Source organism: Apodemus sylvaticus, chromosome 14 (genome assembly GCF_947179515.1).
Source record: "Apodemus sylvaticus chromosome 14, mApoSyl1.1, whole genome shotgun sequence".
Lineage (NCBI taxonomy): Eukaryota > Metazoa > Chordata > Mammalia > Rodentia > Muridae > Apodemus > Apodemus sylvaticus.
In genome coordinates, this window is record NC_067485.1 from 70,869,576 (window position 1) to 70,882,682 (window position 13,107).

At 43.5% G+C, this 13,107-nt stretch overlaps 1 protein-coding gene across 2 annotated transcripts in view; it reads left to right on the plus strand.

Moving 5' to 3' along the window:
* Bend7 (BEN domain containing 7) overlaps nucleotides 1-13,107 on the plus strand; it is an 82,958-nt gene that overhangs the window by 45,412 nt on the left and 24,439 nt on the right. The gene's annotated exons all lie outside the window — the stretch shown is intronic.

The following is a 13,107-nucleotide window of genomic DNA, read 5'->3' on the forward strand; positions in this document are numbered from 1 at the left end:
CCTTAAAGTTTTAAGTGTAAATAAGAATAAAACTGTAGTGTAAGTTTTACAGATTAGTACATTTCTTGGGAAGTTTAGAAACTGTGCCATCAGAACATTGCATCGGAAGATCTTTTAAATGTATGTGAAGCCATTTATTGCCTCTCCCCACATAGTCCCAGCCAGCACAGTCCCTTTTGTGATGTGATGTGCAGTTCTGCTTGTCACTTGGAGGTACAGTTTTGGTCCTTCCCCTTGATCTCATTTGAACCCGAGTCCATTCTACCATGGTTTGGCAGGCATATGGCAATGTGTCTTCATCCCAAGCCGCTTCCTTGTATCTTACAGCTAGCTCTTCCCTGTTCGATATCTGTGTTCAGGACTGTGGTGACGTTAGGAAAAGAAGTATTTAAATGTTATTATCAAAATGAATATACTCTAAGTCTCATTAAACACAACTGCCATGAAAATGAGTTGGGGCTCGCCTGAACCTCCACTCTGCATGTCCTTCCCTGGCTCGGTCCCTGCCTCACTGTGACTGTCCCTGAAGCTCACCCAGGGCTCACCCTTCCCTGGCTCGGTCCCTGCCTCGCTGTGACTGTCCCTGAAGCTCACCCAGGGCTCACCCTTCCCTGGTTCGGTCCCTGCCTCACTGTGACTGTCCCTGAAGCTCACCCAGGGCTTACCCTTCCCTGGCTCGGTCCCTGCCTCGCTGTGACTGTCCCTGAAGCTCACCCAGGGCTCACCCTTCCCTGGCTCGGTCCCTGCCTCATTGTGACTGTCCCTGAAGCTCACCCAGGGCTCACCCTTCCCTGGCTCGGTCCCTGCCTCGCTGTGACTGTCCCTGAAGCTCACCCAGGGCTCACCCTTCCCTGGCTCGGTCCCTGCCTCGCTGTGACTGTCCCTGAAGCTCACCCAGGGCTCACCCTTCCCTGGCTCGGTCCCTGCCTCGCTGTGACTGTCCCTGAAGCTCACCCAGGGCTCACCCTTCCCTGGCTCGGTCCCTGCCTCGCTGTGACTGTCCCCGAAGCTCACCCAGGGCTCACCCTTCCCTGGCTCGGTCCCTGCCTCGCTGTGACTGTCCCCGAAGCTCACCCAGGGCTCACCCTTCCCTGGCTCGGTCCCTGCCTCGCTGTGACTGTCCCTGAAGCTCACCCAGGGCTCACCCTTCCCTGGCTCGGTCCCTGCCTCGCTGTGACTGTCCCTGAAGCTCACCCAGGGCTCACCCTTCCCTGGTTCGGTCCCTGCCTCACTGTGACTGTCCCTGAAGCTCACCCAGGACTCACCCTTCCCTGGTTCGGTCCCTGCCTCACTGTGACTGTCCCTGAAGCTCACCCAGGGCTTACCCTTCCCTGGCTCGGTCCCTGCCTCACTGTGACTGTCCCTGAAGCTCACCCAGGGCTCACCCTTCCCTGGCTCGGTTCCTGCCTCACTGTGACTGTCCCTGAAGCTCACCCAGGGCTCACCCTTCCCTGGCTCGGTTCCTGCCTCACCGTGACTGTCCCTGAAGCTCACCCAGGGCTCACCCTTCCCTGGCTCGGTCCCTGCCTCGCTGTGACTGTCCCTGAAGCTCACCCAGGGCTCACCCTGCTTCCTCCCGCTGGCCTTTATCTTGCAGACTGAGTAAATGAATTCAATAATGCTTAAAGGATACTTGGAAATTCACAATTAACTTTACAAAATAATTCAATTTCTAAATGGAGTTAGCAAGTACCAGACACCCTTTGCTCATGGCCAGAAGGACATCACCTTCATTAACAAGACATTTCTCATAGTCCGTCAGAATTTTTTTTTTCACTTAGATTGACAGTTGAGTTCTATTAAACAAGAAGTACCACAGAGATACCACAGCCTTTGCCATTTATGAAAAGGATGATTCAGTCTGCAGTGACACTAAAAACAAGATTATAGAATTTGAAAACCAGTCAATAATGTAACTAGGACTCCCTGAAGAGCAGAGGGAGCTGTTTCCATCTCCACAGACTGGGCCTTCTCAGACAAGGCGGTCCCAGATGCTGATGCAGTTCTGCAACACACACAGGCATTGGCTTGATTTTCTTTCTTTTCCAGAGCAGTCTATTAACGTCATCAAGGCACTTTGAAATTGGGAAACTATAAATGATCACATTTCATCTGTGTGGCGTTAGAAGAGCTTCTATGATAGATGGTAATGAAATACATCACTACAAGTAGACTGGTACATCAGACAAGGGCTTGAAAATCTATCACAAATACCAAGAGACTGGACGTCAGACAAGAGTTTAAAAATATACTACACAAATGTTAAAGCAACATATACCTTCCTTTTTCCCAAGCTTTTAATAAAGATGGCAACAAGGTCCCTATTCCTAATAGGAACTAAAGCAAGTTAATCTGGTGGAAGAACTCAGCATGTCCAGTCTGCCACAACCTTATTTAAAACTCTGTTCTAGTTTTATTCTGTTGCTGTAACAAAAACACACTTTTAATTATATACATATTCTGGTTTCTAATTACAAAAATAATTCATCCTGATAAAAACCTAATTCATAAAGCTGAAAGGGTTCTTACCCACTTCAGAGAGTACGCTGTACCTTCCTGCCACCTTGAGTCAACTATGAAAGCAGCATCTGCCGCCATGTAAGACATTTTATTTATTTATTTCTTATAAGCTCCTTGAAAACATGCTTTGTCTGAAATGTTCTTATGACCTGGGCCACTTGTAGAAAGTCAGGAGACGCCACTACCAGACGTGTTGCTCGACCGATGACCTCTGAGGGCAGGTGGGAGCTTCCCTCGTGCCCTGAGACAGGGCCCCTGAGAGGACTCCATTGTCATCATGTCCGTGTGTCTCCCTCATCATGTTGTGTCGGATCAGAAGAGAAGACTAGACAGTCCTGTCACGCGTGGACAGTTACAAGCTAGCACGTATTCTTCGAGCCCTCGCAGCTCAGCTCAGTCCCAGATCCTTTTCTCTCTCCGAGAGGAATAGTTCGACGCTTCCAGACCTCACTGGCTGGGGTATTATTCCGTCTTCTTTCTGTGGATACCTGCCCTCTTACTGCCTGCTGCTAGCTTATATGCGGCTCTGAACTCTCACGGGCTAAAGGGAACCATTTCTTTCCTCCACACACTTTGCTTCTGTGAAAATGTGTTAAGTGAACGAGTAGGCAGAGCTTTTTTGGCTTTCATCCTGACGGGGCTCTTACTTCACTGACACTGAAACTATTTGGGTTTGACGCCAAATAGTTTCATACTTCTCATAACCAGTTTGGAATGACAGATGTCAAAAAACACTTGTAAATGTCTAATAAATGTATTCGATAAATTGCCTGTGAAAGTTAAAAGGTGGAAACCAAAATTTAATATAAATCTCTTGAGACCACACCTCCTAATACATCTTTCTTTACCATAGTTTTCTCTCAATGGTTTTGGCATACATTTTACAAATGAATTTTGAAAGCAGGTGTTATTGAAGGTCCTATAGAATAACCATTTCTAGTTTTTCTTAATATCAGTACAGGTAAGAGGGACCCTAACTCAGGTCTTTTGCATCTGAATTATCTGGAGAAGTAGTGAAATTACCTCTTCCTACATCCCAACCCCAAGGCTGTCTGGATTGTTGTTGCCATGGCTTCGTATTTGAGAAAAATTGTGTGTGCATGTGCGTGTGTGTGCCCACGTTAGTGTGCATTCTTCCCTACTCTGTCTCATGAGGTAGTGAACCTACTGTGTATTATTTTGAGAAGTCCTATAAGCTAGGGACAGAAAAATGGTTAACTTTATAAATTATCACATGTAAAAAATAGCAACGAAGGAACAAAAGGGATTAGATTCATTAAATCTACTTTTTTACCACTGGCAAACGATAGTTTGTGAAAGGCCTGTAAGTGGGAGCAAAGACGCCACGCGGATGGCAGGGATTGGTTCTGCACGTTGAGCCATCCTGTGTCTCTGCAATGAAACCAACTTAATTGTAGCAGCTGATCATTTTTTTGTGTGCTCTTAGATTCAGTTTGCAAGTGTTTTTAAAAGTTAGATTTATTTATTTTATGACTGTGAGGGTTCTGCCAGCATATGTGTATATGTGCCCCATGTGTGCAGTGCTTATGAGAGGCAGGAGAGGGCACTGGGTCCCCAGCAGAGTTCCAGTAAGAGTGGGTAGTGCTCTTAGCCAACGTGCTTTCTCCAGCTCCAGTTTGCAAACATCTTATTGATACGTTTTTCATCTATATTTATCATTGAGATTGGCTTATAGTTCTGTTTTGTATTGTGTCTCTATCTTGTTTCACTGTTGGTATTATGCAGCCTTTATTAAATAAAGATCAGACTAGGAGACTGATTATGCAAGGTGATATTTATTGTCTTGAAGAAGCGAGCTTTGACTGTCAATCACTTTTTAAAAATACAGCAGAGAAAAAAGTTTATTAGGGGATAATTAACAGAGCTTTGTGTGTGATAATTCTTTCCATGACAATATCTCAAAAGCAAAACATAAACCTCTTTGCAGAGATGATAGTTTTCACATAATTTTATGCATTAGTGGTGACTTATACTTAATGATGACCCATTAAAAGATTAATGGGTCCGTGTGAACTAAGGCATTGCTAATGAAAGGACCCTTGATTGGAAAAACTCGCCTGAGGCTTGGGAATATGGCCCCATGGTGGAGCACTTGCTTAGCATATGTGAAGCCCTGAGTTTGATCCCCAGATTGGTAAGAACAAAACAAATGAAGATTTAAAGACCCTCACCTTAATATTTTGAGCAGCAGGAAACAACTTATCTCTTTAGCTAGAGATTTGGAAGCAGTGCTGGGCAGGGCTTAGATTGGATTCATAACTGACTCTGTAGGCAAAACCTAACGTGGAGATGAGTACTGCATTTCCTCACAGCCCAGCATGCTGCCCCTGCGAAGGCTGCCCTGGGCCCACCATTGCTTTTTCACTGGACCATGCACTTTGATTTAAGAGTTACCTATATGCGATGCTGACTGCCTGGAAGCCCTTCAAAAATAGTTGCAACAAAGCATAACCATAGTTGTGATTTTTAATTTGGCTTTATAGTAATTAAATAAGAAAGGGCTGGAGTTTTGAATTTCCTTGCATTCAGCTGATAGCACTGATGTCTGTCAAATGAAAGAGATGGTTGCTGGCTCTCACTCTACCTCCTTCAGCACAGTTGGCCACTCATGAGAGATCAGCATTGTCTGTCTGGAGAGCCTTAAGGGCTCAGAACTATGGGAGGGACAGCTTGTATACAGTAGTATTCCAAACAGTCCAAAGTTGAATGCCCGATATCGTTAATTTACATGCCCTACAGAAAGGATCATCAAAAGCTCTCACTTTATTTCATGACTCTAGGCACTTGACGTCAATATCCATTGTTTGACCTCTATTTCCTACAGTTACTGCAAATAATTCACTTTATGGTGAATTGATTTAAAAAAAAAAAAAAGAAGCAGTAGCTGTTTGAAATATAGGTTAAATATAATCCTCTAGCTAAAGATATTTTAAAAGCTTATTATTTACTATTATTATTTGACCTCAAGGATCTGAATTTATATAAAGTGGACTTTGTATCTGGTTTATTCTTATCTTTTTGATGATAATTTTCCTGTGTTCCCAGAACTCCATGATGCATTGGCTACAATTCGCATATCCCTATGGTGATGATTTTATTTCTTTGTACAAAGGACAGAGGCTATAAGATATTTGAGTAAATTTACTTAGCTTAAACTTCCCCAAAGTGGTAGCCTTAGAACAGCCTCTCTGATTCCAAAGTCATTTTCTAGAATGTGGTTTTTAAAGAAATGTTTGAAATTAAATGTTTCTCTCTTAAAATTTAGCATTTTGGATTCTTAGTAAAATCTGCTTGGAAGTTGGCTCTGCTGGTGGTCTGAGACCAGTTATTATTGATGCAACACATATTCAAAGTGAATGTCTAGTTAGACATACCTCGGCTTCCGTTTATTTCCTGGATTCAAGGATAGGTCTTTTCCTGAAGATACTGAAAACTACTTCTATGATATTGGGGAAGAAAATCGAAGACTGCCCCCTTCTCTAGTAAAAGAAACACTTCTAATCCTTTTCTTATTCATAGAACTGAATTTAACAAAAGCTGGGAAGCAAATATTACATAGAGCTTATCTCCCCCAAGCTTTATGTAAATTAAATTGGTGAGTAGACACTGGGCATCAAGAGGCAGTTAGCAAATGCTGTGCCTCAAGAATCCTTTTGGAAGATGATCAGCTGCTAATTTATATGATCACATTTTTTATATATAAAACTGCTTTTAAAAAGATCACTACTGTATAGCAGCCACAATATTACAAGTAGAATAAATACTACATGACAAGAAGCTTGGCTCTTATCTGGATTATTGAAATGTTTTGTTGTGTGCTCTTGGTTGGGTTGATTTTATTTCTGTGAGTTGATATTAGGCTTTAAACCAGGCCTTCATGGCTTCACGCAGTCTAGGCAGCCTTCAGCCCTCACCTCGGTTTTGTTTTATTTTCCTACCTTTCTTAGAAGCTCAGTGACAAATGGATCATACTGAATCTCAGCAGTGCTCTGTCTGCAACCCTGAGCTTTCCGCTCCTTGCTGAGTGGTTCTCATATTTTGCATCAACATCATCTAGGGGATTGGGTCTAGATTCTGGGCATAGGTGCGGGACAGTCTTCAGATCTTGGCCTTTGAGCAGGTAACACTGATGCTGGCTGCTTTCAGCATCCCCAACTCCCTTGGAGAAGCTACACCTGTGCTCAGGGTCCTGAGAGTCACTTCAGATGTCAGCAGCACACAGCCGTCCGTCTGCCTGTGAGACTCAGTTCAGCAGTGCCCAGTTTCTGAAGGCAGTTTTCTTTCTCGTCTAGAGGAAATGATAACACAGCATTATCTCAGCACAGTCCTTTTTCTCCCTTCTTTGAACTCAAGGATTCGCTTTTTTTATTGTGTCGTTTCACCTTGTTTGAGAAAGGGTTTCACTGTATAGCCCTGACTGGCCTGGAATTACTATGTAGACCAAGCTGGCCTCCAGTTTACAGAGATATGGATGCCTCTGTTTGCCTAGTGTTGGAATTAAAGGCCTGTGCCCACCACCTGGTTTAAAGAGAGTTTTTGTTTAATCCTGTGTTGTATTCTACAAGGTTCCTGTTTTCAGCATCCTTGAAGTGACTCTGTAGGACTAGACAACATCATCTTCATCTAATTCACTCATATCACCAAAAAGAAAGAAAAGCATTTCCAGGTCCAGACTTAGGAATCAGTAAACACAGTATTCCTCCAGCAGTATTCCTCCTGTCTTAACCTCACAGTCTCCATCCTTGGCAGTCTCTTGACCTGGGTTCCCTCGACTCCATGGGAAGCACTTGTTCTGCCAGCTTCTTTACCACGCAGTGGTGGGTTCTATCCATGCTCACACAGCTTCTCATAAACCTATAATCTTAGACATCATTAACATGCATGAGAATGCCTTTAAAACATAAGCATGTGGGTTACATAGATAGGAGTAAAATCCTAGCCCCTGCCCATAAGGAACATTCTACTTGCTAGAGCTACAGATGTGTTAGCAATAACCAATAGCATAGACTCCATACTCCAAGCCAGAATAAAGCACATGCTACATGCCCATTGCCTAAAGGGGGGGAAGCACAAAGGAAATAAATCTCACTAGAAGAAGAGTTCACCAAATAAACTACTTCAGTTTATTTCCTGGATTCAAGGATAGGTCTTTTCCTGCTTCGAAAGTCGACCTTGAATGATGAGCAGTCTGTCAAATGCAAAGGGATTGGGCAAAGTTAGCTATGGATTGTTTAGTAAAGCTTAAATTTGCTAACATGAAATGAAAGCCTTTGCCCACACAACTATTAACACTAATTGTTAATAGTTGGTGGACCTTGAGTTGTCAGCAACCTGTGCTGTAAATAATTTAACTGCAGAAATATAATACCAATGAAATGGACTCAGACATTTACCCACAGAAGTTTTCATTAAATGGGCCTTTTTAAATTGCTTCTTAATGTTACACAGGTGCCATCTCGTACCTAGGAAGTAAGCATCCTTGAGATTGGGGCCACGGTGAGTTTGAATGTGGGCCCTGCTTCATATCTGCTCTTCCCAAAGCTCAAAAGAAGACTCCAATCTTCTTAAGAACTGTTGGTCCATCTGCTTCCTACATAGGAAGCAATGGGAGACGTGGACAAACTCATAAGTTGGTATCTTTTCCTGATTTCTCTTCAGCCTTTCACATACGGGTAGAGACCATTTTTGGATTAATTTCCAAAATCTCAATTGTAATTCCCAGTTGCTGAATTCTTACCAAGCGTGCATTTTAACACTAGTGTTAGAGTCAGAGACAGCCTCCTGTAGAGAAAAGCTTCTGTCACAGAAACGGGGCCTTTGAGGTATGGCTGCATTGCATAGTGTGATAGACACCGTTGCTTTGGTTGACATTGCCTGTCTGTATATTTATTATGAAAATTTTCCAGCAGATGAGAGCAGGGTGTTAAAGTCATTTATCTTCGTAGGATTGCCATGTGGGTTAGCCGTGACCCCAAACAATACACAGCAATGTGTTTCCCACACGGCAAACCTTCGTTCTTTTCAGATTCCTGAGTTATCGGCATATCAGAGCTATTCGCTGAATTGTATGGCAGAATTGTATAGTAAGTCCCAAATCATTCCATCACATTCCTGGTAGCCTTTTCTGGGACCTACAGTTGATGCCAGTAACATTTTCAGTTCAGTTCCATAAGCCAGTGTTGACTGGGTCATACAACATATGTATCAAAAACATGAAAGACTCAAGACAATTGGTATTTGCTAGTATCTCTGCCCTACACGTCTGAATACAGATCACGGAAGATTTGTCATCTTTATAGTTTCACAGACTAATGATACATCCACAGAAACACTAAAGGTGGATGTAAGCTCTGAATGAAAAAACAAAAGTCTTTTTAAATCCATAATCATTTAAAAGGAAACCAAAAACTGTCATTGGCTTTGGCAGCTGCTCTGAAACATACCTTTGTGTAAGAGAACGCATGGCTGTATGTATCCATCTTGCTGAGAGCCCCAGAGGAGAGAGGGCTGCTGCCTTGTGTAATGGCTCTGGCTTCTTCCTGCCGTTCCCTACAGCTTTCTGCAGTGTTCTTCTTGCTTGCTACTCTGCCTTAGCTCTTGGTCTTTCTCAGCTCACCGTAGTTCTCAGAAACCTTTGTCTACTCAGACTTAGCCGCTTCTTATCTACCCCGGTCCTTTGATCAGAGCAAATCCAGTATTTAAGGGCACACTCCCCTGTAATTTTGTAGCCCAGTGTTCCATAGTCAAAGTAGCTTAGTGGGGTACAACTAAATAGGAGCATATCCTAATTAGACCTGTGGGCACAAGCTACAAGCAAATGGTCCAGCTGGTAGCCCAGCATAAGCCACACAGGGTGTTGTGACTTAATCGTAGTGTTTAGGGCCTGCCTTAACCTCAGACACAGCCGTCCTCTTGAAGGTAGCCCGAGTCTTCTAGCCCGAGCACCTGTGTTAGCCATGCTGTCGTTAGCAACAGCACTGACAAGTGTACTCCTCAGGGTCAAAAACCGGAACACGCTGAGTGCCTTCGTTTCTTTTCGACCCATCCCGCTTCCTGGTCCAGTCCTGCCCACTCTTTTTTCCCAACTTCTTGGACTCATTTTTTTAGTTTCTCTGGCCCCATTAATCTGTACATCACTTTGTTCTCAAAAGTTTCCCCGAAAGTCTCAGCATCTCCCCTAGATCTTGCTTACACTGCCCCCTGTACAGGCCAGGTAACACTTGTAAAAACCAAATGTTGTGATGTCATTTCCCATGTTTAGCTGCTGTGTATTGATTAGATCAATTCCAGCCCCGTCTCCACGTTCTTCCAGGCTGCCCACAGCTTGCTTTCTCTCCTTGTAGATGTATTTCCAGTGCTTCCTGCTGGGGGAGCCAGCTGAGCTTGGGCACCATTCCCCAGACACTACACATTCTTGAGTTTTAGCTTTAGATTTTACAGTCTCTCCAAGGCTTTCTCTTTCCATTCTTTCTGGATAGATCCAAGTCATTTTTTCTGGACAGGCCCAAGTTATTATCATATCAACTATGAGATTTTCTTGAGATGCCCAACTCTAATGGCTGCACTTCACCAAACCCCGGCAATACTTGTTGCCTCTCTGTGTTGTAGCAGTAAGTCTTAACCATTTGCTTTGTTATTAATGGTTCGTATGGAAGGCAGCCCGAATTGAAGCAGTTTAGGAATAAAAACTGTGCTGTTACAATCTCATTGGCCAAACAGACAAATCAGGATCGGTGGTCACCCTTTGAATGTTTGAGCATGTTGTCTTCCCATTAAGACTATAAGTTCCTATGGGCAGAGGGTACATTTTCTAGTACTTTTTAAATTCTTTGATACATGAACATATGCCACTCATATAACAAATAACCAATAGACCAAGGAAAGAAGGAAAGAACCAAACGGTTTATCTTCACACAAAAAGGTAGTTTCTTAAACATGTGCTGGAGGGATGACTCAGTGGCTAAAGCCTTTGACCTGTAAGAATGAGGACTGGAATTTGGACATGCTGTACAGTGTATAACTGTAGCCCCATCCCTGAGAGAGACTAGTAAATCCCAGGGTCTCAATGCCTAGTCAGTTGAGTCAAACAGCAAGTTTCAGATATAGAAAAAAAAAAAAAAACCCTGAGCTATGAGTAACATGTACCCTAGACACACATACACAATCTGAACACAACTGCACATTGCATATGTATAGAGAGGTTGGTATGGAAGCACATAGCTTCCCCAGACCCAGCTGGAAAGGGCGGCTGAAATTCTGGAATCTAGAATGTAAGTGTGAAGAGTAAAGTAACAGCAGCAGATGAAATGATGTATCTCAACCAAGGATGGATAAATCTTGTTGATGAAACATCAAGGTAATCCAATTACGAAACCAAATCCGTATCCAGCAAAGGCTCTGAAAACGCATTATTGTCTGAAAGAGAAAACCAAGCCCTACCGTACATGAGAGAGTATGAGCTCATCCTCTTGGAAAGGTAAAATACGGTACATTTACTGTAGGGTCTGGCTTCGAGTTAGGCTTTATTACTTCCTGTCTTTTCTATCTCAAGACTTCTTGTATATCACTGTACCTACTCGCTTACCACTCATCGTCCTAGCAAATCAGTGGCTCAGAGACAGGATATGAAAGGAAAAAGTGTGGGCACTTGATTGTAAGCCTCAAAATATGAACCCAAAAGTTTCCTGAAACTGAACTCAATTAGAAAAAAAGCGAAATAATAAAAAGAAGCCTGCCTATAAGACCTGGTGCCTTTGCCCTAAGACCCACTGTTCAGAGACAGGGTGTAGATGTGCTGTGAGCCCCCGGTCTATCCTGGGGGTGGGACCTTCTCAATGGTTTGTTCTTCCAGCGCTGTCACCTCTGCAGTTAGGAATTTTTTTTATGTGTATGTTTTGTTGGCACATATGTATTATTGCATCATGTGTGTGCCTGGTGCTCATGGAGATCAGAAGAGGTCATCGGATCCACTAGACTCCACAGACAATTATGAGCTGCTGTGTAGGTGATGGTAGGTGAAGAGGAGCTACGGCACATCCTCTGCAAGAACAGCAAAAGCTCTTAACCGCAGACCGTCCTCCAGCCCAGCCTTGCATTTGGATGACTGCAAAGACCAAGTGGTACTCTGATTTCTCACTGAGTCATACTTACACTGGCGTTGGCAGGTGCTTTCTCCAGACTGGCTAGCTGTGGCATGAGCTCTGTAGACCATGGGCTAGCTTCCTAAGTTCATTTACCCAGAATCCCTAGCTTTAAAAACCGAGAAAAACTCATTACATTCCCAATCAAACATTTGTCTCAAGACCAGACAAGCAAAGGTGAGTTCCATGGCGCTGTACTTGGGCAGAAAGGCATGGTACGATACAGCCCACTGTATGCCGCTTGCCTGTGCTTTTGAAGACTCTCAATCTTTAAGTTTCATTTGCTATGTAACTTGCTGGCCTATAGAGTGAATGGGAATGACTCATACTAAAGGTTTCCAAGGTGATTTTCAAGTAGCATTCCTATAAATCTGTCATTTTCAAACATTTTTCTTTGCTGAAAAATGGATTAAACAGTAACTTACCATTACATCAAAGCTTGTCATTAGTCCAGATATTAACACAGCACAGAGATCATTCCCCTGAACTCTACCAGATGCGTTAAACAAGGGTATGCTGTAGCACAGCTGCCCCACGGAAAGTGGTGATCATATCTCCCAATCTCTGTGTTATAAATGAGCTCTGCTGTGGGCTTTCCTCGCTGGATATAAATTTAAATTAGCTTTGTTTAATTTGAGAACACACTGCAGGCTCTCCTCAGCCCTTCCTTCCTGACCGAGATGCCACTGTAGCAAAACAGAGCGAAGGCAGGCAGAAGGGGCATCCGTGCTCCTCCAGGCCCTTCCTGGCTCAGATCTCTGAGAATCACTGTGATTAAACAAAATTGTCTAAACTTCACATTTCCCACAGGGTTGGAGATAATGAAGGAAGCACTGCAAGCGTTCAGGCTTGCTCCTGAGCGAGCACCGTTCAAGCTTTGGAAACATTACCCTTTGTATGATAGAGTGCCTTGACTGGTCTTCAAAGTCTCCAAGTCAGTAGTAGTTCTAGGGCTCAGAAGTTTTGGTTTAATTCTCAGTAGTAAACCTACAGAATTATCTAAATATAGCTGGGAATCAATGTCATATATGTCTAAGGCCCTTTTCATAATGGCCCCCAACTTAAATAATAGTCCCATTCAGTAGCAGTTAGCTGACTGGTAGGTAGGCGGTGTTCGTACTTGCCTGCTGACCTGTAGCTTGGACTGCCTGGCTGCTTCCCCCAGCACCTCCCGTATCTAATGCAGAGAACATTCTTTTATCATTAAGTTCACAACTGCTTAAACTACTAAGTCTCCTTAAAACCTTGATTTTAGGGTGCATTAGTGTGTGAACTGTACTAAATTATTGCTACTAATTCAAATCTGAAATGAGCTTCTGGACGCTGCACATTTTGAGACCTGTAGCATTTAGTGAAGAAATCCTTCCTTGGGGCTGGGGAGGTGGCTTAGTGGCTTAGCACTTAGAGCACTTGTGGTTCCAGTGCG